We start from the raw sequence: 25,022 nt of genomic DNA, 5'->3' as shown, positions 1-25,022 counted from the left end.
AGAATTGATAAATTTTTACAAGAAGAAAAGGAGAAAATGTAACCCAATATTTGTGTAAAGCAATTTCTCCTGATTACGGCAATACCCCATGTGTGGTAATAAACTGCTGTTTGGACCCACAGCAGGGCTCACAATGAAAGGCGCGCCATTTGGTTTTTGGAGCACAGATTTTGCTGGAATGGTTTTCGGTGCCATGTTGTGTTTACAACCCCCAAAAAGTTACCCCATTTTGGAAAGTACACCCCTCAGGGAATTTATTTCGGGGTGTGGTAAGTAGTTTGATCCCACATTTTAATGCATAACCGATGCACAAATGCGTAATTTATAGGACATTTTGTTTCGTATTCAGCACATGAAACTGAGGAAATGTACTTCAATGTATATTGCACTGTTTCTTTTGTGTTCAAAAATACCCCATTTAAGCCATAATCTGCTGTTTGGCAGCACAATGAAACTCAAAAACAAAGAAATAACCTCTGGCTTTCAGGACATAGCTTGAATGACTTATAGGCCCCACTCCACACTTACAGAAGATTTGAGTTATAAGAACAATGTAACAACCCAAGAAGTGACCCCATTTTGAAAACTACATCCTGAAAGTATTCATTTGGGGCTATGGTGATTATGTTGACCATGTAGTTTTTAGCTGGAATTACAGGAGAGCATAAAACTGAGAGTGCCTTGTGACTTTTTGGGCCTAGTTAGATTAATTCCAGGCACAATTTGTTTGCAGATTCTCTCAAGTGATGGAGCAGAAAACACTGTCCTTCAGTATTCAGCTAGTTGTATAATAATATTATTTTTTTTAGGTATAATTCCAATTCATATATGGGAAATAATGTAATGGAAATAGGGCTGACATTTTCTGTATGTCTTATTGGAAAGGCCAAAAAGGGGTCAAAAACGTAGAGAATAAGTTATAAAATGTATAATTTGGGGAAGTATGGTAAGCACGAAAACAGTCCCTGATACACAACCCTTGCTTATTAGGACAAGTGTCACACTGATAGCCCGTGTCTTTTCACATTCCATCTTTATAACAGACACAACATTTTTTTGTATGGTCGTCTCATTTTCTCAGTGGGGGGCACTTCAATTGGGAAGTGCTGCCCTGAAACAGTTCTACTGGCCTCACTGTTGTGGGATGTGCTTGCAGCCTCTTCTGCTCTTTGAAAAGTAGTTGTTTAACTACTTTCTCCTGGTATTCAAGATACCGTGCTTGATTCCCTGACTTCCGTTAGATGATAAAGGAATTGTACAGCACTGTTTGTATGAGGTGCACTGCAGTCTTCTTGTACTATACGCAGGACTTCCTCCTTGCGCTGAATGGCTGTAGTATTTGATTAGCCAGGTACACGCCACCCATGTTTTGGTTGTATTCCTGTATACACACAGGCTTGAGGGCTGTGGCATTACGCCCTCTTACTGGAACAGGGGTGCTGCTGTCCCCATGAATGGGTGTGATAATAAAAGCATCTTTTTTTATCCCTAAATTTGGTCACCATCACAGTCCCGTTACACAATGACCTGCTATCACCAGGTCTCAATTTTTGGTCGACCAGATTTTTTGGGAGGCCTTTTTGATTCCTCCGTATTGTGCCACAGGTGACTGTATTTTTTTCAAATACACTGTGGAAAAGTGGAATGCTGGAATAGATATTGTCTATATAAAGGTGATAATCTTTATCTAGCAGGGGGTCCCACACAATTTTGCCGCTTGTATTGAGGACAGGGGGCACCCACTTTAGTCTATTCCCTCATAAATTCAAAATTTGTAAGTGTACCCACTTTCACTCTCCCAGAGCTTTATAAATTTTAATTCCGTATTTTGCCCTTTTACTCGGCAAATATTGCCTAAATCGTAGCCTTCCTTTGAAGAGCACAAGTGACTCATCTATGGCAATGTTTTTATTTGGGGTGTATGCCTCTGAAAATGTTTCACTCAAAAGGGCAATAAACGGCCTAATTTTAAATAACCTGTCTGGTTGGGGTCCTCAAATCGAGTTCTCACAATTACAGCGCTATACGTTGTGGTAACGTATAAAATGTCGGTCGACCAGTAGGACCGTATGGTTGGTTTTTCAATAAGCCCCATTTTAAGAAAGAGCCCCCAGAATTTTTACATTTCTGCAGCGCCTTTTGGATGCCACATCTGGCCTCTAGCGTAATATGATGTGGGGTGACTGGCCAGAAACTGTTCAGCATATAGATTTGTTTGTGTGACCATTAGGTTCACCAACTCCTCTGTAAAGAAAATGTAAAAAAAAAATATAATTCAGTGTACCCAGTGGTATACATTTTTATTCTTGGTGCAGAACTGAATTCAGGAATTTGGCGTGAAAAAATATTTGGGGGCACCCAATTGGAGTCACTTGGTTGATCACTCTGCCTACTCCACCTATGTGGGGGTTCCTCACTGTCGCTAGAGAATGACCTGATAAGGAAGTGTTCCTCATCCTCACTGGCGGTATCTGTGTCTGAACACAGCATGGCGTATGCCTCCTCCACAGCGTTCATCTGTTAAGCCATAACTAACTTTTTTATTTTATGACAGCAAAAAAACAGCACCTGAAACATCAGCGCAAAAAGGAGTTTGCATATGTATATATAAATATGTGTGTGTGTGTGTGTGTGTGTGTGTATATATATATATATATATATATATATATATATATATATATATATATATAACCTAACTAAATATATATAGCTTACAATACAACTACCTATATTTTTTTAATAGTTTTTACATTTATTTATTTTTTACTTTTATTGATTTTATGACAAACAAAAAACCTATGCCTGAAATGTCGCCACAAAAGAAAGTTCACACACCTAGTGTGTGTGTGTATATAAGTATATATGTAACCTACCTAAATTACTTATTTAAAACTAATATTAATATTTTTTATACAATTTTAATAATACGTCAGCGCAGGAGGGGTTAACACTCCTTTACGGACGTCCGCATGTGATATAAATACCATATATTTATATTATATATATACTATTTAACGTGTGTATATATATGTACATATATATATATATATATATATATATATACACACACACACGTGTGTGTGTGTTTATATATATATATACATATATATATATATATATATATATATATAAATAATAAAAAAAACACCTGTGTGTATATCTTACGCTAATTTGCAGACAATACCTATATATTTTTCTTCGGTGTTTTTTTAGATTTTTTTTTTTTTGACAAGTCCCCAAAAGGATAGGAGGGTAGGGTGGATCAGAGTGCTTTATGGGGTTACAAAAGGGCTTTGTGTGCTTTTTTATACTTGTGAGGGGACGCACTGAATTCACACAGGTCCGATAGCCTCAGAACTTGTCACGGAAATGAGGAGATTGCCACTGAGGAAGGTGGTACATTCAGTTTTCTACTTTAATTGGTAAGTCTGAAGTGACTGACCAATCACAGCGATCGCAGGGCGGGGAGCGTTGTGATTGGTCCCACCGCTGATGGCTGTGACGATCAGCTGTCTGTGACAGCTGATGTCACTGTCCTGTCACGTGTGTTTACATGTGGTGACAGTTTAACCCCTTAATGACCGGGCCTGAAAAGGCCTTAATGACCAACTAAAGTTTTTACCTCTCTGCTTTCAGCAGTCATAACTTTTTTATTTTTTTCATTGACGTGGCCGTTTGAGGCCTTGTTTTATGCAGGAGAAATAGTATTTTTTTTGTTTTGCTGTTTAAGGGGAGAAATAAAAATATTTTTACAGCGTTAATATAAAAAAAAAAGAGATTCTCTGCATCATTTTTCTTGTTTATTTTTTAGCCCGTTCATGTTTCACACAAAATAACCTGTTAGATTAATTCTTCAGGTTATTATGGTCGTTTAGATTTCTAATATATGTAGGTGTTTTGTTTTTATTTAATGTTGGGGGCAATAAAATAAATGTTATGCAAAATTTGACTCTACTTAGAAGATGAGCGCTCACAGGAGATATGTAAATTAGCCCCTGTACTGGGTTGGAGTGATAGTCAGAGCTGTGTCAGCTTCGGACAGTGTCAGAGCGGCTCTCAATACAAGAAAGATTTCCATTGTATAGGCTGGACAGAATGATAAGGGTATGTTCACACGGCTTAGCAAAATACGTCTGAAAATATGGAGCTGTTTTCATGAGCGAAAACAGCTCCTGATTTTCAGACATTTTTGTAGTAACTCGCGTTTTTCGTGGCGTATTTTACGGACGTTATTGGAGCTGTTTTTAATGGAGTCAATGAAAAACTGCTCCAAAAACGTCCCAAGAATTGACATGCACTTCTTTTTTGCAGGCGTCTTTTTACGCGCCGTCTTTTGACAGCGACGCGTCAAATAACACCTCGTGGGAACAGAACATCGTAAAACCCATTGAGAGCAATGGGTAGATGTTCATAGGCGTAACGGAGCCGTTTTTTTTCAGGCTTAATTCGAGGTGTAAAACGCCCGAATTACGTCTGAAAACAGTGCGTGTGAACATACCCTGACAAAAAAGCAAATTGTGACCCTGGGTAGTCAGCAGGTACAATATATATAATCAAAAGAAGGAATGCCTGCAGGCAAACAGAACCCTTTTCCTGACTACCCAATTTGAAAATAGAAAATAAATTATAAAAACTGAAACATTTTTATTAAGCTACGTATAGCAAGAAAACAGACCACATATATAGTTTAAAATTGTCACTGCCTAATGCCGATATGAAGTGGATTCAAGGCTAGCAAAGCACAGCTGATGTGCACGGCCAGAGGTAAATGCTGACTGACATCGACAGAACAGTCACAGAGCAATGCTAAATGGTCCCAGGCTATGCCCGGATTCTCAAAGCAGTGTGATCGGCTACGGCAGGAATTAAAAAACAACTATTAGATCCCCCCCGACATGTTTCGCTACCTAGTAGCGTCCTCAGGGGTACACGGGGCTAATGGCGGCGCGACGAAAAATCACTCCTCTTAAGGAGGTATAGAGTGACGTACATGGGAGGTAGGCGTGAGGTCAAACCGCCAGTAGAGCGGAGCAACACACAGCAAGCGCCGGACAGAAAGAAACAGCCAATAAATGGCAACGTATCAAGCAGCCAGTGACAGACACCCAGCCGCGCAGGCGCCCAGTAAAGACCGCAGAGACAATGCAGAGTTCCGGCGCCTGCGCAGCAGGGCAAATAAGGGACTTAGAGTAATACCGAGTGACAGATCGGCGCAAGCGCCGTAGAAGTCACTTCGGACATAGTGCAGAAGCCAAAGACTGTAAAGACAGTGCAGAATACGGGCGCCTGCGCAGCAGGGCAAATAAGGAACTCAGAGTAATGCCGAGTGACAGATCGGCGCAAGCGCCGTGGAAGTCACTTCGGACATAGTGCAAAAGCCAAAGAGCACAAGACTGAAAAAAGTCAGTGTCATATGATTATTTGATGTCTGTTAACATATACTTTTGTTTTACTATTATTGTTTTTGGGTTTTTGCGTGTGACTGTATTCACAGCCGGCGACATACACATGCGTTTATGTCCCTGCCGCAGTGGTAGTTAATATCGGTCTGAGAGTCAAGCTTAGGGGGACATTGTTGGTACTGGCGTTGGGCACATTTTCTGGCTCTGGGATGTTCCTGCAGTGTTTACTGTGGCCTTACTGGTTTATAGTGATGGGACATGTATACTATTCCCTGCATTGAGTCCAGATTTGTTGTGCCTTTACTGTCCACTTTTCTCTCTCCCCCTTATTCCACCTAGTGTTAGCCTGGGCTGTCTGTTCGCCCTATCATGCAGGCTCAGACGCTACACTGACTTTTTTCAGTCTTGTGCTCTTTGGCTTTTGCACTATGTCCGAAGTGACTTCCACGGCGCTTGCGCCGATCTGTCACTCGGCATTACTCTGAGTTCCTTATTTGCCCTGCTGCGCAGGCGCCCGTATTCTGCACTGTCTTTACAGTCTTTGGCTTCTGCACTATGTCCGAAGTGACTTCTACGGCGCTTGCGCCGATCTGTCACTCGGTATTACTCTAAGTCCCTTATTTGCCCTGCTGCGCAGGCGCCGGAACTCTGCATTGTCTCTGCGGTCTTTACTGGGCGCCTGCGCGGCTGGGTGTCTGTCACTGGCTGCTTGATACGTTGCCATTTATTGGCTGTTTCTTTCTGTCCGGCGCTTGCTGTGTGTTGCTCCGCTCTACTGGCGGTTTGACCTCACGCCTACCTCCCATGTACGTCACTCTATACCTCCTTAAGAGGAGTGATTTTTCGTCGCGCCGCCATTAGCCCCGTGTACCCCTGAGGACGCTACTAGGTAGCGAAACATGTCGGGGGGGATCTAATAGTTGTTTTTTAATTCCTGCCGTAGCCGATCACACTGCTTTGAGAATCCGGGCATAGCCTGGGACCATTTAGCATTGCTCTGTGACTGTTCTGTCGATGTCAGTCAGCATTTACCTCTGGCCGTGCACATCAGCTGTGCTTTGCTAGCCTTGAATCCACTTCATATCGGCATTAGGCAGTGACAATTTTAAACTATATATGTGGTCTGTTTTCTTGCTATACGTAGCTTAATAAAAATGTTTCAGTTTTTATAATTTATTTTCTATTTTCAAATTGGGTAGTCAGGAAAAGGGTTCTGTTTGCCTGCAGGCATTCCTTCTTTTGATTGAACATACCCTAACTCTTAAATTCCATGTAAGGGTGTATCCATACGTTGCGGTTGAGGTGTGTTTAAAACCGCATGAAAAAAACATCTGAAAACTATTGTTACCGCAATTTGATGCATTTTTCGATGCAGTTGCAGTTTTTTTTTTTTTAAAAACACTACATTGAATAATGCGTAAAATCGTGATAAAATTGCATGCGGTTTTCAGAAGTTTTTCATTTATGCACCTCAATCGCAACATCTAGACACACCCTACCTGTGCATCTCTGTAACTATGTAACCTAGCAAGCCTATGCCTGTAAGAGCAATGAAGGAAGTTGTTACCAGGAAAATGTCCCAGTAAGCCGTCCTAATATAAAGGTTGTCAACTTTTTTCTATAGCTGTAAGCCCTGTCTTATGGTTATGTTTATTTTTATCTTAGCTTGTACATCATCTACTATTGCTTGCACCTTCAAAAGGTAAATATTAACTTCTTCAAAGTAGATAAGTAAACAGCATTTAAACTCCCATTTCCTTGTTTCACATCAACACTTTATAGAATTTAATGAGCAAGATCAGAAATTGCAAGCTCCTATGAGAATTGAGCATTTGAAGATAAGATTTTGCAACGTATGTGTACCAGATAAAAGTACTGAACTAGTGCATACTACTGAACTTTTTTTTTAGGAAATTGTCAAATTAATAATTGAAGATGATATAACTCATAAAATAATGGCTGGTGATCTAAATGCAGTGTTAGATTCAGATTTGGATAGAAGTAAAGATAAATATGAATCTCTAATAAAGAATCTTATGTCGATAATTTCCTTAAACGATCCTTGGCATATAAAATATCCAGTGGAACCAGATTTTTCTTACTTTTCTTCTGACCAAGGTCACTTTAACTCAGCAGTATTTCAGTAAGTATTTTGCTTTAATATTTTGTAGCAAAAACCAGGAGTGGAGCCGACACAGGGAAAAAGTATAATGAAAAGATTTGCACCTCTTCCGTTTATTGAACCCCCTCCTGGTTTTAGCTTCAAAATACTGACCAAAAAACTGCCATGTGAAAGAAGCCCGAGGCTCATTTTCATGACTGGATGTGACATATAAGGTCTTAGGCTGGGTTCACACCCCCTATTTACGGTAGTAATTTGGGCGTTTTAACCTCGAATTACGTCCGAAAATATGGCTCCAAAGAGCTGGCAAGCATCTGCCCATTCATTTGAATGGGTTTTACGATGTACTGTGCTGAAGGTCATTTTTTTTTAAAAAAAAGACGCCCGCGTCAATGAAGTGCATGTCACTTCTTGGGATGTAATTGGAGCCATTTTCCATTGACTCTGCGTAATGGACGCTGCGAAAAACGCCTGCACATGCCATTACGTCTGAAATTCAGGAGCTGTTTTCTCCTGAAAACAGCTCCGTAATTTCAGGCGTATCGGACGTGTACGTGTGAACATACCCTCAGGCTGAATTCACACGAGCATGTTCAGTCCGTAAAGGATGAAACGTATTTCGTCCGCAAGTAACGGACCGAACATACTGCAGGGAGCCGGGCTCCTAGCATCATAGTTACGTACGAGGCTAGGAGTCCCTGCCTCGCTGCGGGACAACTGTCCCGTACTGTAATCACGGACCAAACATGCTCGTGTGAATCCAGCCTAACACATAAAAACTGACAGGGATGTGATCTCAGACCAAACATCGATATCATGTCCCTGAAAACCTCATTGTATAATATAGCAACAGGCGGGTCTCATGTTTTGACCTTATGTATCGTCCAATTTGAAAATGAATGGTCAGAATAACTGCGGGCCAATGCACAACAACTGGATACCATAACCCTGTATTGGAAATCGTCCAAGGTTGTACTCAGGGGCAGAATAACCCATTATATTTCTCTTTAAAATATAGTTACACAACAATTTTAGAGATAGAGTATTCAAAATATAACACTAACGCTGGATTTACAGTAGCAGCAAAGTGAATGAGATTTAGGAAATCGAATGCCTGCGCTGTGGAAAAAAAAATCACACAAAAGTCATGCGGAAAGTATTCTGCGCTGCGTTTTTCAATTCCACAGCATATCAATCTATGTTGAATGTTGCGTGTTTGGCCCATAGACTTGGTGGAGCCAAAATTCTGCGGTTTTTACAGCGTTTACGCAGTGGAAACCGACTAAAAAACAAAAAAAAAAAAGCACATATACTTTGCTAAAACCAATATTTAACACTAAATCCACAGGTAAAGCGTTATTTGGTGCAGAATTTTGTGACAGATTTACCAGAATTTTTCTAGAGATTCTGCTGCAGGTTTTGTTGCACCACGCAGCGTATCTGACCTGGAACCCGCAGTACATTAGTTCCGAAAACCGCACCAAATTTGTTCAGACGGAATTTCCGCTGCGGAATGTAGCGGTAAGAACCGCTCATACATAAGTAGGTCGAGGTTATGGTCCGGCCTCCCTGGATGATGCTGCAACCCATGTAATCGCTGCAGCCTGACATCCAGGTCAGCCTCCTGGGATGACGTATCATCACATGCACTGGCGTAGCTATAGGGGTCGCAGCGGTCGCAATTGCGACCGGGCCCCGAAGCCAGGGGGCCCACGGCCCCCCGCACCACATCAATAAAAAGTTACTATAGTAACATACTTTACTTACCTTCCTGGTTCCGGATCGCAACGGAGGTCCTGACGTCAAGCGCTGTGCGCATCGCATGACGTCACAGCGCTATGCGCCGCGCACAGCATCGAGACGACAGAACTCCCGCCGCGGCCGAAGAGGAAGGTAAGGTTAGCCCTGACTGGCGGGGTCCGACTCCCGGGACCTGCCAATCAGCTGTTTTGAAGGGGCCGCAGCACTCGTACGAAAGCTGCTCCCCTTCATTCCTGTCACTTCATTCCGGTCACACTGTGAATCCGTGTCGGCGATTCACAGTGTGGGCGAGTAGTGAAATGAAGGGGAAGCAGCTCTCGTACGAGTGCTGCGGCCCCTTCAAAACAGCTGATTTGCGGGTCCCGAGAGACACATCAGCTATTGATGGCCTATCCTGAGGATAGGCCATCGATGTTTAGGGACTGTACAACCCCTAATCCTACGATGTAGCAGGCTTAGGGGGCCCATGAGACAGGATCACATATTGTGTGATCCTGTCTGCTGGGCCCTGTATCTAAGCCAATCACATGGTAGGCTTAGATACATGGCCCATGCGTGATCCTGTCTGCTGGGCCCTGTATCTAAGCCAATCACATGGTAGGCTTAGATACATGGCCCATGTGTGATCCTGTCTGATGGGCCCTGTATATAAGCCTACCACACTGTAGGTTTAGATACAGGGCCCCAGCACACAGTAATCTTATACTGTATAAGATTACTGTCTGCTGGACCCTGTATCTAAGCCTACGTTGTGGTAGGCTTAGATACAGGGTCCCACAGACAGTATCACACATGGGCCCTGTATCTAAGCCTAACACACGTGTTACTAATAATTTTTTGTGTGTTTTCTTACAGGTTCGGTCGTTGGACTACGTCGGATTCCAGGACTACTTCGATGACAGCTTTTTTTTTATTATCAATAAAATGGTTAATGAGGGCTGTGTGGGTTTTTTTTTTATTTCAATAAAATATTTTTTCTATGTCTGTGTTTTTTTTAAACTATATTACTACCACCTTAGTAATGGCCGCCGGCTGATTGACAGCATCCATTGCTAAGGCGGGGCTTAGTGTTAGCCGATGCAGAGGCTAACACTAACCCCCTTTATTACCCCGGTACCCACCGCCACCAGGGGTGCTGGGAAGAGTCGGGTACGATCCAGTACCTGACCATCTGTAGTGATGGTCGGCTACTGGGGTGGCCGCAGGCTGGTATTATCAGGAGGGGAAAGGCCAAAAACAGTGGCCCTTCCTACCCTGGTGATGCTAGGCTGCTGCTGCTTTATTGTATCTGGCTGGTTATGAAAAATGGGGGGGACCCCACGTCATTTAAAAAAAAAAAAAAAAAAAATCATTGGAAAGAACAATGTGGGGTCCCCCCCAATTTTCATAATCAGCCAGATACAACACAGCTGCAGCAGGCAGCATTACAAGGGTGGGAAGGGCCACTGTTTTTGGCCTTCCCCAGCCTAATACTACCAGCCTGCGGCCGCCCCGGTGCCTGCCCGTCACTACAGATGGTCGGGTACTGGTACGTACCCGGCTCTTCCCAGTACCCCTGGTGGCGGTGGGTACCGGGGTAATAATGGGGGTTAGTGTAGCCTCTCCACCTGCTAACATTAAGCCCCGCTTTAGTAATGGAGGTTGTCAATCAGCCAGCGGCCATTACTAAGGCGGTGATAATAAAGTTTAAAAAGATACAAGCACATAGAAAAAATATTTTATTGAAATAAAAAAACACAACCCTCATTAACCATTTTATTGAGAATAAAACAAACGCCGTCATTGAAGTCTTCGAATCCGAAGTCCAACAACCGAACCTGTAAAAAAAACACAAACACACAAAAATAATCAGTAACACATAAAGAAGCAAAATTATTATTCTTACCTATCCTGGGTCCAGCGCTGGAGACGCAATGTCAGCGAGCTGAGCCCTGTATCTAATCCAATCATGTGTGATACTGTCTGCTGAGCCCTGTATCTAATCCAATCATGTGTGATACTGTCTGCTGAGCTGTGTATCTAATCCAATCATGTGTGATACTGTCTGCTGGGCCCTGTATCTAATCGTATCTTGTGTGATACTGTCTGCTGGGCCCTATATCTAATCCGATCATGTGTGATACTGTCTGCTGATCCACTGTATCTAATCCAATCATGTGTGATACTGCCTTCTGAGCCACTGTATCTAATCCCATCATGTGTGATACTGTCTGCTGAGCCAATGTATCTAATCCTATCCATAGTTTATAGGGTCGTAGTGCTATAGATATGCTATGCTGTCTCCTATACACACATTTTTTTTGGGGCGGACACATATGTATTGGGGCTATTTCCCTGACATTTTAAGCCCTGAGGGTATGTTCACACGGCAGCGTCTGTTACGGCTGAAATTACGGTGCTGTTTTCAGGAGAAAACAGCACCGTAATTTCAGCCGTAATGGCATGTGCAGGCGTCTTTCGCTGCGTCCATTACGGACGTAATTGGAGCTGTTTTTCTATGGAGTCCATGGAAAACGGCTCCATTTACGTCTGAAGAAGTGACAGGCACTTCTTTGACGCGGGCGTTTTTTTTACGCGCCGCCTTTTGACAGCGGCGCGTAAAAAAAAATTACCGTCGGCACAGAACATCGTAAGACCCATTCAAATGAATGGGCAGATGTTTGCCAACGCTTTTGAGCCGCATTTTCAGACGTAATTCAATGCTAAAACGCCCGAATTACGTCCGTAAATAGGGTGTGTGAACCCAGCCATAGTGACGCCCCTGGCTGCTAGTGCTGCATTGTTGGGTCACTTGGGAGACCCAGCGATGCAGCTGAAAGCTGCGGACCGTCGGCCATGAGAAGTTTGCGGGGGGGGGGCCCAGTAAGAATTTTTGCATCGGGGCCCATGAGCCTTTAGCTACGCCCCTGATCACATGTGACCTCCGCTGCAGCCTGTGATTGGCTGCAGCGGTCACATGGGTTGCGACGTCATCCCAGGAGGCTGGACTACAGGAAAGTGGGGGGCGTTCTGAGTACGTATTATTTTTTTAACATTTTCCGTTGTTGCGATTTTTGCGGCGTAATCGCTGCGAATACCCTGCAAACGTCTCAACACTTTCTGTTGCGGGTTTTGCATCCCCATTGAATTCAATGGGGAAAACCTACAACGCAAAATCAACAAAAACGCAACATAAATTGACATGTTGCGAAATTAAGTTCCGCACCACAGGTCAATGTATTAATGTTTACGCTGAGTTTTTTTTCTGCAGCGTCAGCATGAGATTTTCTGAATCTCATCCACTTTGCTGCTATTGTAAAAGCTGCGGAATTTCCGCACAGAATTACGTTGCGGAAATTCCCCAGCGTTTACGCTATGTGGGAACCCTGCCTAAGGCTGGGTTCCCACTGTGCAGATTTGCTGCAGATTTTGCCTGCATTTGTAAACCAAAACAAAAAATTGGATCCAGAAGAGCAGACCTACAAGGCCTTTTTTTTTTAAAATATATATTTCTTTCGTTTAGGTTTCGTTCCTGACTTAAAAAATACATTCAAAATCTGCAGCAAATCTGCACTGTAGGAACCCAGCCTAAGGCCTCATGCACACTACCGTAGCCGTGTGCACATATGGCCGCGGAGTATCATCTGCGGGTCGCCAGCAAATCACGGACATTGATTTCAATGAGCACGGACTGCAAGTACGGCACATATAATGACTTCTCCTATCTTTTTGCGGTCCGGGTTGTATGGTTGTATGGGCCCATAAAAATGAATGGGTCTGCAATTCACCCGCAGATTTGCGGGTGAATTGCGGCTGCAAAAACATGTTCGTGTGCATTAGGCCTAAGGCTGGGTTCCCACATAGTGTAAACGCTGTGGAATTTCTGCAACGGAATTCTGTCCGGAAATTCCGCAGCATTTACAGTAGCAGCAAAGTGAATGAGATTTAGAAAATCTCCTGCCCATGGTGCGGAAAAAAAACGCACAAAAGTCGCGTGGAAAGTGATCTGTGGTGCGTTTTTCAATTCCGCAGCATGTCGATTTATGCTGCGTGTTCTGTGCGGAGATGCTGCGTGTTTGGCCCATAGACTTCAATGGGGAGCAGAAATTCCGCAACAGAAACACAGTAAAAACCACTGGAAATCTGCAGGTGCACATATAATTTGCTATAAACAATGTTTAACACTACATCCACGGGTAAAAGTGCTGCGGAAAAAACTTTACCAGCATTGTTCTAGAGATTGTGCTGCAGATTTTCTGTTGCAGAAAATCTGCAGTGTAAGGATCTGCTGCAGATTAAATTGCGCACCGCAGGTCAATTTATTAACGTTTACTCTGCGTTTTTTTTCCGCAGCATGGGCATGAGATTTTCTGAATCTCATCCACTTTGTTGCTACTGTAAGTGCTGTGGAATTTCCGCACAGTGCAGCGTTTCTGCGCAGCGTTTATGCTACGTAGGAAGACCACCACTAGCAATAAATGTAAAATGTTTGAATATTATTTAAATAGACTTGACCAACTCAATAAGAATAATAGTGATTATAAATCTTTCAAGGGCAGACAAACTTTCGTTAATAAATATATATGGAAGAGAAACCTCCAGCTCACCTTCAGCAGAGTCTCGCTGCTAGCTGCGCCCGGGTCCTCGTGTCGGCACACGATGTATGGGAGTGGACAATGGTACAAGGCAGGTTCCAGCGCAAAAAGATTCTTGGGAGATAAATAGTTTAAAATGGAAATATGTTCCAATTTTATTGTAGACGTGGTAAAACAGGGAGACCATATCCCACGGAGAAAGGTGGATGTGAATGGTGCACACTGCCTACGCGTTTCAGACGGCTTCCGCGTCCTTAATCAGGGGCGTAGCTAGGGGGGGCAGGTGGGGCATGTGCCCCGGGCGTAACTTAGAGGGGGGCGCCAGCGCCACCTCCTCCTGCACTATAATTGTACCTGTGTCGCAAGGACACAGGTACAATAAGAAGCAATGAATGACAGGGCACGTTCCGGCCATTCAGCGCCTTTCCACGAGTGAAGAAACTGGTACCTTTTGTACCAGTGAAGCTTCCGTCGATGAAAGGCGCTGATTGACAGGGAAAGTCATCCTGCCCAGCCAATCAGCGCCTTTCAGAGACGCTGCGTTCAACCCCCAGGAGACCTGCGCAGAAGAGAGCAGGTCTCCATGGCTACCGGACAGCGTGGGAGCGGGATTAAGGTGACTTTGAATAGTTTTTTTTTTTTTAATTGTAATAAAAGTGTGTGGCTGTATCTACAGGGAGGACTTGATCTACACGGGGGGGACTTTATCTACACGGGGGGGCTTTATCTACGGAGGGGGGACTTTCTCTACACGGGGGGGGCTTTATCTACGTGGGGACTTTATCTACGCGGGGTCTATCTACAGGGGGGGCTATATACTGGGATGGGCTATCTATGGAGCACCATATGGAGGGGTGGGCTATAGCTACAAGGGGGGCTATATAGGATATAGCCCCCCTGTAGATGTAGCCCACCCCTGTATATAGCTTCCTGTAGATATAGCCCACCCTTGTATATAGCCCCCCTGTATATATCGCCCACCCCTGTATATAGTCTCCCTGTAGATAGTCCCCCTGTAGATATAGCCCACCCCTGTAGATATAGCCCACCCCTGTAGATATAGTCACCCTGTAGATATAGGTTGGGCTATACGTGGAGCACTATATACAGGGCTGGGCTATATCTACTGGGGGCTATATACAGGGGTGGGCTATCTGTGGAGCACTATATACAGGGGTGGACTATCTAGTGGAGCACTATATACAGGGGTGGACTATATGTGGAGCACTATATACAGGGGTAGGCTATATCTACTGGGGGGATATATACAGGGATGGGCTATATCTACATGGGGGCTATATACAGGGGTGGGCTATCTGTGGAGCACTATATACAGGGCTGGGATATATCTACAGGGGGCTATATACAGGGGTGGGCTATATGTAGAGCACTATATACAGGGGTGGGCTATATCTACAGGGGGCTATATACAGGGATGGGCTATATCTACATGGGGGCCTATATACAGGGGTGGTCTATCTGTGGAGCACTATATACAGGTCTGGGCTATATCTACAGGGGGCTATATACAGGGGTGGGCTATATGTAGAGCACTATATACAGGGGTGGGCTATATCTACAGGGGGCTATATACAGGGTTGGGCTATACATGGAGCACTATATACAGGGCTGGGCTATATCTACTGGGGGCTATATACAGGGGTGGGCTATCTGTAGAGCACTATAGGGGGAGTTATTTGTGGGACACTATATACAGGGGTGGGCTATATGGGGGCACTATCTACATGGGGCTCTATGGCAGGCACTATGAGGGGGCTCTATGGCAGGCACTATCTACAGGGGGCACAGTGTGTGTGTGGGACACGGTGTTGGGTGCTATTATAATTAGAGGTGCAGTGTATGGCGCTATTATATTTAGGGGCGTAGTGTGTGGTATAATGATAACTTTATCTTTATTCATAGGTGCAGAAATGTTTTACGCCGTACATACCTATACGGAAGGGGTTGCACTAAATTGAGCTGTATTTGTGCTGGTGCTGTATATATGTACTGACCTTGGTTCTGGTGTTGCGTATAGAACCATATTGCTTGTAAAATGTACAAATGTTTTTATGCTCGCGTTACATAAAAAGAAATGTGGAAAAGAAATGACACGTCGATTGGTACAGAAAACAAACACGGCGAGGGGTAAGGAGATGTCAGGAAAGTGGTTGGGTGGGGGGGGGGGGGCGCCAAACTAAATCTTTGCCCCGGGTGCTGGAGTACCTAGCTACGCCTCTGCCTTAATCATGGCTGAAGTGAAAGTTATGACAACTTGATTGGGGTTTATATCCGGTCAGTAACAGGTGGATTTGAATGCGTTTCACAGTAATTTACTTGGAATGCAGAAAGAGAAAGTCGGCACGTGTCATGTCAAGTCGGTGTTTCTGAACCTCCGAACGAGACTGAAAGCTGAAACCAGAGTAAGTAAGCTTATTTTCCATGAATGAATGTTTATCATCTAAGGTTTCGTTGTACGACAATGTTAGATACATTGAATAGTATTTTTTATTGTAGCTACTTTATGACCGGGGATAAACCCTTCTGGTTATTAAGAAATACATATGGAAGACAAATGAGTAAATAGAGGAGCTTGTGTGAGTACGGCATGTACAATAGGATTGTGAAAAAGATAAAAAATGTAAACAAAGACCGATATTGACATTTTTTACGTGTGTTGAAAAATACAGAGCATGATAAACTATATATATACATATATATATATATATATATATATATATAAATATTTACATAATCAGAGGCATGTATTTGTTTCTGGGGCAAACAGAATAGAACATTCAAAGTTTATTTTTGTGCTAATATCCTTATAGGGACCTGATTATGTTTAATATAATTTGTAGTGATCAAAAACTGTCCTTACATTAATTATTAACCCTATAATATTTCATGTTTATGTTTGTTCCATTGAAAACCTTTAAAAATATAAGAGATAACGTTCTCACTTTGTGGTTTAACCCCTTAAGGACACAGCCTATTTTGGCCTTGTAGACACAGCCGATTTTTGCAAATCTGACATGTGTCACTTTATGTGGTAATAACTCCAGAATGCTTTCGCCTATCCAAGCGATTCTGAGATCGTTTTCTCGTGACATGTTCTACTTTATGATACTGAAAACATTTTGGCGTTAAATTCAATATTTATTTGTAAAAAACACCAAAATGTAGAGAAAATTTGCAAAAATCAGCATTTTTCTAAATTGTAATGTATCTGCTTGTAAAACAGATAGTAATACCACACAAAATATTTACTAGTTAAAATCCCCCATATGTCTACTTTATGTTTGCATAATTTTTTGAATGTGCTTTTATTTTTCTATGACCTCACAAGGCTTAGAACTTTAGCTGCAATTTCTCGCATTTTCAAGAAAATTTCAAAAGACTATTTTTTCAGGGACCAGTTCAGTTCTGAAGTGGCTTTGAGGGTCTTATATATTAGAAACCCCCTATAAAACACCCCATTTTAAAAACTGCACACCTCAAAGTATTCAAAACAGCATTCAGAAATTATTTTAACCCTTTAGGCATTTCACAGGAAATAAAGCAACGTAGAGGTGAAATTTACAAATTTCTATTTTTTTTTACGAAATTCATTTGTAATAAAAATTTTTCTGTAACACAGAAGGTTTTACCAGAGAAATGCAACTCAATATTTATTGCCCAGATTCTGCAATTTTTAGAAATATCCTACATGTGGCCCTAGTGTGGTAATGGACTGAAATACCGGCCTCAGAAGCAAAGGAGCACCTGGTGGATTTTGGGGCCTCTATTTTATTAGAATATATTTTAGGCACCATGTCAGGTTTGAAGAGGTCTTGTGGTGCCAAAACAGTGGAAACCCCCCAAAAGTGACCCCATTTTGGAGACTACACCCCTCAAGAAATTTTTCAAGGGGTATAGTTAGCATTTTTAGCCCACAGGTTTTTTGCTACATTTATTGGAACTGGTCTGTGAAAATGAAAATCTCCTTTTTTTCTAAAAAAACATACAATGTTTTAGTTTTTACAAGGAATAAAGGAGAAAAAGCACCTGTAAAGGATCTGCCAGGCACAACTTCTGTGGATACGCCCATAGGTAATCAGTCTGCACCTGAGTCTATGTCTCTGAGACTGACTCCATCTTCCACCACTCAGGATGGCAGGCTTAGGAGTGGGAGAGCCTATCGCAGCCTGGCCAGACGGAGCTAGCTCCCGCCCTCAGTCTATTTATACCTGCCTTTCCTGTTCCTCCTTTGCTTGTGATTCTTCTTGTGTGGTTTCCTGGCCCAGCTACAGCTTCTGACTATTTGATCCTGCTCCATACTGACCCTGGCTTACTGACTACTCTCCTGCTCTGCGTTTGGTACCTCGTGCACTCCTGGTTTGACTCGGCTCGTTCACCACTCTTGTTGCTCACGGTGTTGCCGTGGGCAACTGCCCCATTTCCCTTAGCTTGTGTTCCCTTGTCTGTTTGTCTCGTGCACTTACTGAGCGTAGGGACCGCCGCCCAGTTGTACCCTGTCGCCTAGGGCGGGTCGTTGCAAGTAGGCAGGAACAGAGTGGTGGGTAGATTAGGGCTCACTTGTCCGTTTCCCTACCCCCATCATTACATAATCACAAGCCCATATACCTAGTCTACCCTGGTCCCTATCACTACTATGGACCCCCTTGAGACCCTGGCCCAGCAAATGCAGGGTCTCTCTCTTCAGGTCCAGGCCCTGGCTCAGAGGGTCAACCAGCCTGAGGCTACCATGGTAGTGCCCCTCACCTCACCTCTTGAACCCCACCTCAAGCTGCCTGACCGGTTCTCAGGGGATCGGAGGACTTTTCTCTCCTTTCGGGAGAGTTGTAGGCTTTACTTTCACTTAAAGCCTCACTCCTCAGGTCCTGAGAGCCAACGGGTGGGTATAATTATGTCCCGGCTCCAGGAAGGGCCCCAAGAGTGGGCCTTCTCCTTGTCTCCTGACGCCCCTGAACTTTCCTCCGTTGATCGTTTCTTTTCTGCTCTCGGACTCATTTATGACGAGACTGACAGGACTGCCTTTGCCGAGAGTCAGCTGGTGACCATACGTCAGGGTAAGAGACCTGTTGAGGAGTATTGTTCTGACTTTAGGAAGTGGTGCGTAGCTTCTCGGTGGAATGACCCTGCCTTAAGGTGCCAGTTTAGGTTGGGTCTGTCGAACGCCCTGAAAGACCTGCTAGTTAGCTATCCCTCTTCTGACTCCCTAGACCAGGTTATGGCGTTAGCGGTACGACTTGACCGACGTCTCAGGGAACGACAACTTGAACGTTTTTGTATTTTCCCCTCTGACTCCCCCATGATGCCTCCCGAGGTCCCGTTGCTTCGCTCTTCCACGGAAGACTCGGAGGTACCTATGCAACTCGGGGCTGTGTTCCCTTTTCTGTTTGTCTCGTGCACTTACTGAGCGTAGGGACCGCCACCCAGTTGTACCCCGTCGCCTAGGGCGGGTCGTTGCAAGTAGGCAGGGACAGAGTGGTGGGTAGATTAGGGCTCACATGTCGATTTCCCTACCCCCATCATTACAGCACCCCAAAATTTGTAAAGCAATGTCTCCCGATTACGGCAATACCCCATATGTGGTAATAAACTGCTGTTTGGACCCACGGCAGGGCTCAGAAGGGAACGAGGGCCATTTGGATTTTGGAGCGCAGATTTTGCTGGAATGGTTTTCGGTGCCATGTCGTGTTTGCAAAGCCCTGGAGGGACCGTAACAGTGGAAACTCTCCAAAACTGACCCCATTTTGGAAACTACACCCCTCAAGGAATTTTTCAAGAGGTATAGTTAGCATTTTTAGCCCACAGGTTTTTTGCTAAATTTATTGGAACTGGTCTGTGAAAATGAAAATCTACTTTTTTTCTGAAAAAACATACAATGTTTTAGTTTTTGCAAGGAATAAAGGAGAAAAAGCACCCCAACATTTGCAAAGCAATGTCTCCCGATTTGGGCAATACCCCATATGTGGTAATAAACTGCTGTTTGGACCCACGGCAGGGCTCAGAAGGGAATGAGGGCCATTTGGATTTTGAAGCGCAGATTTTGCTGGAATGGTTTTCAGTGCCATGCCGCCTTTGCAAAGCCCTGGAGGGACCATAACAGTGGAAACTCCCCAAAAGTGACCCCATTTTGGAAACTGCACCCCTCAAGGAATTTTTCAAGGGGTATAGTTAGCATTTTGACCCTACACGGTTTTTGCTGAATTTATGGGAATTATGCCGTGAAATTGAAAATCTATTTTTTTTCTAATAAAATGTAGTTTTAGCTCAGATTTTTTCATTTTTACAACAGATAAAGGAGAAAAAACACCCCAATATTTGTAAAGCAAACTCTTCTGAGCACAACAATAGCCCATATGGGGTAATAAACTGCTGTTTGGACACATGGCGGAAGTTAGAAAGGACAGAGCGCCATTTGACTTTTGTAGCTCAAGTTTTGCTGGATTTTTTCATTTTTACAACAGATAAAGGAGAAAAAGCGCCCCAACAATTGTAAATCAATTTCTCCCGAGTACGGCAATACCCCATATGTGGTCATAAACTGCTGCTTGGATACAACGCAGGGCTCAGAAAGGCAGGACTGCTACTTGGCATGTAGATTTTGGTTGATTGTTCTTTGGGCGCCATGTCGCATTTGCAGAGCCCCTGAGGTACCCGTACAGTAGAAACCCCTGAGAAGTGACTCCATTTTGGAAACTTTACCCCTCAGGGTAATCACCTAGGGGTGTACTGAGCATTTTGATCCCGCAGGTGTTTCATAGATTGTATTAGAATGAGGCAGTGAAAATGAAAAAATAAATTTTTTCCCAAAAATATGTCGTTTTTCACCCAATTTTTTTTTCCACAAGGTGTAATAGGAGAAAAAACAACACATAACTTGTTACCCAATTTCTCCAGAGTACGGCAATACCCCATGTGTGGCCCTAAACTGCCGTTTGGGCACATGGCAGAGCTCAAAATGGAAGGAGTGCCATGTGGCTTTTAGAGCACAGATTTTGCTGGACTGGTGTAGGGGCGCCATGTCGCATTTGCAGAGCTCCCTTAGGTACCAGAGTAGAGTGTAAAACCATGAGAAGTGAGCCCATTTCGTAAACTACACCCCTCAAGGCATTTATCATTTGCCTTGACATATCACAGGGCTTAGGAGTGAAAGGCGCATGTGAGACCTATTTTGGTGATTTTCGCAGCATTAGCCCACAACGGCAGGGCTCTGAGGTCAAATAGTAAAACAAACCCCCAAGTAGTGACCCCCATTTTGGAAACTGCACCCCTCAAGGCATTTTGACCACACAGGTTTTTTTTTTTCTATTAGAAATGAATGCTCAGTGGATGGTGCAAAGTGAAAATTGCAAATTTGCCATTTTAGTGCACAATATTTTGTGCCCGGTTCGTGCCACTGAAGACAAATACCTCAAACTGTTAAGCGGGTTCTCTCGGTTATGGTGATGCCATATATGTGGACGTACACTGCTGCTTGGGCACGCTGCAGGGCTCAGAAGGGAGGGAGCGCCATTTGGCTTTTGGAGCGTTGATTTTGCTCGCTAGTTGTTTTGTTTGGAGTTTTGCTGGTATTTCAGTTATGATGTGTGGGCATATGTAAGCTGTGCGGAGTACATCAGGGTATAATAAGAGGGTATAATAATGGGGTAAATAAATAATTATCCACAGATGTGTGGCCAGTGTCGCACTGATAAATGGCGCCCGATCTTATCCGCTTTTGGACACTATGCACATTTTGCATCGCCATATTCTGAGAACCAAAACGTCTTTATTTTTTCTCCACCGGAGCTGGGTGAGGGCTTATTTGTTGCGGGACAATCTGTAGATTTCATTGGTACCATTTCGGGGTACATGCGATCTTTTGATCACTTTGTATTTAATTTTTTTGGCAAGCAAGGTGACCAAAAACCTGCAATTCTGATGTTTTTTATTATTTATTTTTTACGGCGTTCACCATGCGCTATGAATGACAATTTTACTTTATTCTGCGGGTCGGTACGATTACGGCGATACCAGATGTATATAGTTTCTCTTATGCTTTGCAGCGTCTGCACGATAAAATCACTTTTGTTTCAAATAATTTATTTTTTGTGTCACCATATTCTGAGAGTGATAACTTTTTTATTTTTCTGTCAAAAAAGCTGTGGGAGGGCTTGTGTTTTTGGGCGACGGGCTGCATTTTTTAATGGTATAATTTTGGGGAACATGCAACTTTTAGATCCCTTTTTTTATTCTATTTTGCGAGGGGTAGTGACTAACAAACAGCGATTTTGGAATATTTTTTTATTAAATTTTTTTACGGTGTTTGCCGAACGGGTAAAATAGCGTGATATTTTTATAGTTTGGATCGTTACGAACGCGGGGATGCCACATATGTGTACTTTTGTTATGTTTTTTGTTTTTTCCTATAATAAAATACGTATTATAGTAAAAAAGGCTGTTATAGTGTTTTTTAACATGAAACTTATTTATTTTTTTACTTTTTGACAACATTTTTATTAACTTGTTTTAACTTTTTTTTTTTGTCCCACTAGGGAACTTGAAGGCATGAAGCCCTGATCGCTATTCTAATACACTGCACTACCTACATAGTGCAGTGTATTAGAGCTGTCAGCTATTCACTGACGGCAAGTCTATTAAGCTTCGCCTCCCAGCGGGGCCTAATAGGCTTCCGTACTAGGAAGGCATTGTTAGGCTATGGTTGCCATAGCAACCATCGTAACACCCGCGGGTGCCGATGGTTGTCATTAGCAACCATAGGGTACGATATAATCACTTAGATGCAGCGATAGCTGCATCTAAGGGGTTAATCGGCCGGATCGGAGCCTTGCTCCGGTCCTGGCCGTTAGGGCACGATGTCAGCTGTGACAAACAGCTGACACCTGCGCCCGCGGCAGCCATCGTGGTTGCCAACAGGCTACAAGACAATTCGATGCATCGATCCCGTTGATCGATGCATCGAAGGGGTTAATCGGCCGGATCGGAGCCTAGCTCCGGTCCTGGCCGTTACTATGGGTTGTTGCACAGCCGATACCCGGCGATGATAGCGCTGGCTCAGCTTCTGAGCCAGCGTCATCACATACACACGTCATAGAGCTGTGATTGGTCAGTCTGCTTTGACTGACCAATCACAGCGATCGCCGGCAGGAGACCGCTGTGAATGGTCCCCTGCCGTCTTACTGTGCCGGTCAACTGTCATAAACAGTTGACGGCACAGTTCTGTCACCTTGTCCTTTGACAGGGTGACAGATTTTAGCCAGGACGCACGGGTACGTTCCTGTGCCTTAAAGCATTTCAATGCAGGACGTACCGGTGTGTCCTGGTGCGGTAAGGGGTTAAAATAGTGTTTGCTTTCGATGGAAGGGAAAGCAGAGGATAAAGCAGTTAAATGAATTAGGTTAAAGCTAACTATTTGATTTCATAATTATTTGTTTTAGTAGTGGAACATTAACTCTTTCTTCAGATTTAGTCCATGTGGATGTCTAGTTTTCAGGCGGTATATCCAATACGCTTCCCTTCCTAGAATTTTGTGCTTTAAATTTCCTCCTCATTTTGGTATGTGTACCTTCTCAATAGCATAACATTTAAAAGTGTTAGTGGATCTGTTGTGATAATTAATAAAATGTTTAGCTGCACTAGATGTGTTGGTAAGAGTGGGGTTTAAATTTTGAATTTACGGCTTGTGCAGCCTATGTATTTTAAGTTAGTCTGTGCATTCTAAGCTATAGACTACGGCTTCACTATTACAATTAATATCGTTTTTGATTGAGAAATTGTTTGTATCTGTAGAGTCTGTAAAGGTTTTTTTTTGGGGAAGCATAGGAGCATATTTTGCACGGGTGTGTAACGCATATGAAAAAGCCTTTTTCTTCCAGCCAAGTGGTTTTACGTTTATCTGGTTCTAACATGGAAGGAGACAAGAAATGACCTAAAGTGGGAGCTTTACGGGCTACAACTCTACACCCATCTTTTAAAATATTCTCCAACACCTGATCTTCCGTGAGGATTGGTAAGTGTTTGACGATAATATTTTTTATTTTCATAAATTGATTGCTGTGTTGTAATATTAGAGTCGGTTTATTTGTATTGGACACTGTAGAATGTTTGATATCAGTAAGCAGGTTGTCTCTAATTTGTTTTTAAAGTAATTGACATTGCTCTATTGAGTGTCCAATGGGGATACCCTCGTTTTTGTAATCTTTTTGAAATTACTTGTTGTTCTGTTTCATAACTAGTTTGGGTATTACAGTTACGTTTTGCCCTGTGCATTTCACATACAGGGATAGATGTTATTGTTTGTGTTGGGTGGTTGCTTTTTGCATGAAGTATAGTACTTCCTGAAATTGGTTTACGATGTGTTTTAGTATGTATTATTTCTCCGTCGGTTCCTTTAAGTTCTAGATCTAAAAAAATTGTATTGTTTGTATGATAAGTATAGGTAAAGTTGAGTTGATCTGAATTGGAGTTTAAGTAGTTGATGAATAGGGGTATCTCTAAGGTGTGACCTTTCCATATGAACAAGAGATCGTCAATGTAGCGACCATACCAGTGTATGTTCTTATTTAATGAATTTTTGTCTGAAAAGATGTATGTTTCTTCCCACCAAGTCATTACCAGGTTAGCTAGAGACGGCGAAAATTTGGCCCCCATAGAGACACCCTTGAGTTGTAGATAAAATTTGTTATTGAATTGGAATTAGTTGTGCCGCATTAGAAACATTAGAACGTCTAAGATGTATATTTGAAGTTCCTGGCTGTACGGACTATGTTTGAGTAAATTATATTTCAGTTCTTTGTGTGCTATATCATGGGGTATACTAGTATACAGCGAAATGACATCACAATGTAGCCAGGTGTAATGTTTAGACCACTTTTCATTCTGGAAGGATCTTAACACATCTCGAGTGTCTCTGAGGAAACCAGGGGTGTTCACTGGCAAGGGTTGAAGGAGAGAGTCCAGCCATTCCGAAGTTTTCTCCAGGAGGGACCCTATGCCCGATACAATTGGTCTCATCGGTGGAGGGTTGATGCCTTTGTGTGTCTTTGGGAGGGCATGCATGATAGGTATTATCGGATGTTCAACATCAATGTAAAGAGACTGCTTTTTGGTGAGTAGACCATTATTTAACCCCTTTAGGACACAGCCTGTTTT

Source organism: Rhinoderma darwinii, chromosome 4, assembly GCF_050947455.1.
Source record: "Rhinoderma darwinii isolate aRhiDar2 chromosome 4, aRhiDar2.hap1, whole genome shotgun sequence".
Classification (NCBI taxonomy): domain Eukaryota; kingdom Metazoa; phylum Chordata; class Amphibia; order Anura; family Rhinodermatidae; genus Rhinoderma; species Rhinoderma darwinii.
The sequence above is the reverse complement of the archived record's forward strand: the minus strand, read 5'-3'. Positions refer to the sequence as shown.